Source organism: Durio zibethinus, chromosome 15 (genome assembly GCF_047325235.1).
Source record: "Durio zibethinus cultivar Kanyao isolate XHJ-2024 chromosome 15, ASM4732523v1, whole genome shotgun sequence".
Lineage (NCBI taxonomy): Eukaryota > Viridiplantae > Streptophyta > Magnoliopsida > Malvales > Malvaceae > Durio > Durio zibethinus.
This window is the reverse complement of record NC_143176.1, coordinates 13,083,674-13,088,853: the sequence shown is the minus strand read 5'-3', so window position 1 is coordinate 13,088,853 and position 5,180 is coordinate 13,083,674. Positions and strand designations below refer to the sequence as shown.

The following is a 5,180-nucleotide window of genomic DNA, read 5'->3' as shown; positions in this document are numbered from 1 at the left end:
AGGAGTCTTGGTGGATCAATCTTAGCCGTTGCTTTCATCTTGATCAAATATTAGATAATATCTCCCATTAGATTTAGCTAAGGCTTGGAGTTTCAAGAGCAATTGGATTTTTATCCAATTCTTAAATTTTGAATGAGTAAAATCCTACTCTAAGTGAAGTTATTCAAAATTAATCAACAACTTTCATGGAAAGCTTCAACTTCATCTTGGTCGAATGCATCTAGTCACCATTGTGAAAGGCATACATGATAGTTCTTTAGATTTGCTTTGGTCGAATGTGATAGAGCTTTTAGAGTCCATATACCATGTATTCTTTTCCTAGCTAAGCAAAGGGAGTATGATTATCTTGAAGTTCCATCTTGGCCGAATGGATTGGGATCCAAGTGGGCTTGTGCATGGTTGAATTTGGACCAATGGTGGGCAGCATTGTGCTTGGATGGTTAGGCCGAATATGAGTTTTGTATGATTATATGCATGGCTTGCATGAAAATGAGTCTTGTGTTTGAAAAATCTAAAGCCACGAAAAGAGCATGAAAAGCACCAAAAACCATTCAAAATTTTAAATTTTAGCACCATTTTGTCATATAAAAATTATATATATTTGGGTGCTATCACTCCCTTACGCTTGAATCTTTGCTTGTCTTCAAGCAAAACTTTAAATCAGCAAAACTAAAGAACATCATAAACACCCTCAAAGTCAAAAATTGTACAAAACTCTTAGCATGTACTATTGCATAATACAAAGTTAAGAATAAATATATAGTCACAAGACTTCTTTCAAAAGTAAGCTTTCAATGACTTATTTAATAATACATACAAATCTACTCCATCTGTAAATAATGCATATAACTCAAGCAAAACAAAAGTAAAAATTCAACCACATTTCAATTTAGGATAGGATAGGCTTTATATGTCCATTTTCCCTAACCCTTTCCACTAATGTTACACCTACATATTTAACTTAAGATTAAAAGGTCTTATAGGCTTGTAATGTAAGGCATGGGTCAAGATAGAAAAAATGGAATTTTTAGGCTTAAAACCATAAGCTTACTTTTATTTGAACTTCTTAGACTTTGAACAATTGGGAACTCTTTTTGAGACTTTGACATGTGAGGCATTCTTTATTGATTTGTATTTTTTGGCTTTTTTTAATGAAAACCATTTTTGGCTTTATTAGGCTTTGCCTTTGCTTTTGCCAATTTTTATACTTTCTTGACACATTCCTTCTTCCCAAATATAGAATTATGTCTATGACAAACAAGCAAGAATAGTGGGTTAGGACAACAAAAGAAAGGATAATAATTAAATAAAAACCATATTAGGCTTGTAATGTGGTTAAATAAATAAAGAAAATGATTAATATAAAGGTTCAAAATAAGGGTACTAGGGATGCATGATCATAAGGTAGGCTTGAAAAAGTCTTAAATGGTCCAAAAAATTACTTAGATCATCTCTTGAGCCTAATACAGTCTAGAATTTTGCCTCAAGGATTGAATATGAATTCTAGAGTATTTATTCAAATCTTAAATTCTTGCAAGTCCATATTTCACAAACTCACTCAAAAATTATAGCATTTCATAGAAAGAGAGTAGAGATGCATGCATAAAAACCTTAGTGAAACCAAAGATATGTTCAAGAATTCTTTCAAGTTCTACTATATCCATACTTAAACTTTATATCATACTTTAGTCATTTAAGGGAATATATATAATTTCCAACTAAGTGAATATCATAATGAAGTTTAGCAAGTTAATTTGGTTTAAAAAGTAAAGATGAGTTAAAACAAAAAAGTTTTCTTTTTTCCCCACACCTAAATGGAATCATATATAAAAAAGCTCAAAAGAAAAAGAAATACTCTCCAAAAGTCTTCAAGGTTGAATATCCATGATGCATTTTCCTTGCTTCTCGTCATTCCCCAAAAAAAAAAAAACTCAAACAAAAACATTAAAAACATACTTATCCTAAAAAAATAAAAAAAAATCATAACCATTAAAGTAGGACTTGGGTTGCCTCCCATGCAATGCCAGTTTTGGTCAAGCTTGACCATCCCTAATCTATGCGGAATCATTTCATCCTTTAGAAGGGAGTTTTCCTTATTACCTCTTTCTTTGTGGTATGACATAAACGGACTTAGTTTGAGAAGATAGGCTGACTCTCATAGCAGGGATTACATAAATTGAGCTTGAGTTTTTAGAAGGTTTGACAATACTAGAGCTAGGGTTTACTAAGATTTTCAGAGTGTCACGAGGCTTTACTAATAGGTTAGACTCTTTTTGGGTTTCTTTAAATTCCTTGACTACACGAACACCTTTTTTATGTCTTATCACACCATACTTTGCACATACAAATTACATTTTCTTATGTTTGAATCTATGGGTAGTGCTAGCCTCATATACATCTATCAGGGCTTTGGCAGTGAATAGGAAAGGTCTACGTAAAAGTAATGCAACCTGATCATCCTCCATATCTAAAATAGCAAAATCCATAAGAAAAGCATATGTTTCAACCTTCATGAAGACATTTTTTTAGCATTCCTTATGGTAACTTAGTAGATTGATCAATGAAGTTAATGTTGAATGTAGGACGTGTTAGTTCTCCACACCTTAGCTACACAAAAACATTCATAAGCATTAAATTTATGCTTAAACCAAGATCCTAAAGAGCATCAAAGAATTTCAATTTTCTAATAATGTAAAGTATAGTAAAACTTCTTGGATTTTTTAGCTTTTTAGGTAGAAGTTGTTGAAGCTTAGGGCTACACTCTTATAAGAATATGGCTTTTTTGAGTTCTTTGAGTAGCTTCTTTGGAACAATTCTTGGGGAGGTGGGTTAACATTAAAACACTACCTGTACATTCTAGTAGTCATTTTTTGCCTTTGTTGAACTTTCTCTTGAATTTATTTTTTTTTTTTTTAGGATTTTCTTCTTGGGGATCCTCTTTTTGCATTATCCTTTCTTCTTGATTATTTTGGGCAAGCGCACCTTGGGTCATATTTTCAGGTGGAATGCTTTCTACTAATGCTTTCTTTACTTATAGCAGTATTTACCCTTCTTTCAGAGACCTTTTACTATATATTTTTCAATCTTCCTCATAATCCATCTCATCATTTTCTTCCTCAAGGTCTTTTTTACAAGTTTCAATAACTTCAGGGGCATCTAATGCCATGGGGTTAAAAACCTCTTAGATTTCTCTACCAAGTTTTAAAAGCTCTTCATCCTCTAAAATATCCTCCCTTATAATCAAATTCATTTTAGGCTATCTTACAAAGTCAGGTAACTTGACAACTATAGGTTTATCATTTTCCTCATCAGAATCATTCATCCTAACATCCCCAAAAGAATATATTGCATTGCATCCCTTATTGTCTTGTCTTTTTGGATTGGTTTTAGTATTACTAGGCAGGGTACCTACTGGGTGATTTTCTATGGCTTGGTCAAGTTAAATTATTTGATTTTCTAGGTTTTTGATGAATGCAGCGTGGCTTTGAATGTTGGCATTGTTAGCTTCTATCAATTGAGTCAACATGTCTTCAATTATAGGCTTCTTTTCTTAGTTATAGTTTGGTGGATTAAGGCATAGTTGTTGGTTTGGTTGTTGGTGACTTGATGGTTTGGTTGGTTCCAAGAAAAGTTAAGGTGATTTTGATAGTTAGGATTATAGGTATTGTTATAGGAAATATTGTTTCGTTTGTTTTATTAGATGTAGTGGATAGGTTCTATGCTATATTGGCATCTTTCTAAGGAATGGGGTTTTTCACTTATGTCATAGGTTATAAAGGGACTTTGTATGGCATTAATAGGGTTGGCTTGTGTTTGATTACCTAGGCCTTCAATGTTTTTTGTAAAGGTAGACAATTGAAAGTTAATGGAAGTAATAGCATTAAATTCAAATAAACCAGTAGATTTTTTATTGGCTTTCTTTCCATGCCTCACTGGTAATAATTGGTAGCCATCTCTTCCATTAGCCCATTAGCCTTCTCATGAGTCTTGCTCATTATAGCCCCTCTAGCAGCTGAATCTAAAATGGTTCATATAAGTGGTTTAAGACCATTATAAAAGATCTTAATTTAGAGCCACAAGAGTAAACCTTGATGTGGGCATTTTCTAAGCAATTCTTTAAATCTTTCCCATCTATCATATAAAGTTTCACCATCAGCCTACAAAAAGGTAGTGATCTTATTCCTTATTTTTGTAGTCTTTGCTAGTCAAAAAGACTTTTCCAAATTTTTTAAACTAGATCATCCCATATTGTAATTGAGTTTGGTGATATAGAAGATAGCCAACTATTTGCTTTGTCCCTGAGAGAAAAAAGAGGCATTCTTAGTCTAATAGCCTTATCAGAAACACTATTTTAACGAAAAGTATTATAGAGTTTAATGAAATTAGAAAGATGTGAATTTGGATAATTGCTTGGTAGTCTTCCAAACTACACTAAATTTTGACTATTTATATAATTGAAGGCTTTATCTCAAAGTTATTGGCTTGAATAGTTGGCCTTCAAATGGATGGCTGAAAACTATTTGCATTAGGAGCTACATAGTCTCTCAAAGTTCTTTGCCCTTCATTATTTACATTTGCCATAAGAATAGGTGGTAATGGTGTTGATTGCTTTTTTCTTCTTTATCTAAAAGTTCTCTCAATCTCTTGATCAACTGGAGCTAAGTCAACACTTTTAGATTTGTGCATGCAAACAAGAAAAAATCAAAGAAAAGTAAAAGAAATATAAACAAAAATAAAAAAGTTTGGATTTTAGGAGCTTAAGAATTCTTTATTGATATTGCGAACACCACTATAATCTTGGGTAATGGCACCAAAAACTTGATTGTTGCTTTTTGTATAGAGCTTGCTAGTGCACAGATCAAGTAATAAAGTGGAGTATTCTAAGTATCGTTTCCTCAAGGATTATACAATGTGGTATTGGGTAGTTCACAAGTACCAAAGGTGAAAGGCTGAGATCCTATATCTAAACAAATGAATTTGTAAGGTTTTAGGGTCATAGGGCTTCAAGGTTTCAATAGACATAGATTAAAGTGAAGATTAAAGGTAATATATGGTAGGGTTCTAAGCTTCACTAACTATCACTTAGGAAGTAAAAGACAAATACCAAACAACTAATCCTAGAACCTAAACTTAAAGGATTATACAGTAAGAATTAAAAGCTTGTAAACAAGAATGCTAAA

At 32.4% G+C, this 5,180-nt stretch overlaps 1 non-coding gene across 1 annotated transcript; it reads left to right on the top strand.

The window, feature by feature from the left end:
* The first annotated feature begins 4,083 nt into the window (after nucleotides 1-4,083).
* On the top strand, nucleotides 4,084-4,190 carry LOC149514694 (small nucleolar RNA R71). The gene has a single exon (XR_016328379.1). It is a non-coding gene; the product is annotated as a small nucleolar RNA R71 (small nucleolar RNA).
* Nucleotides 4,191-5,180: the final 990 nt, after the last annotated feature.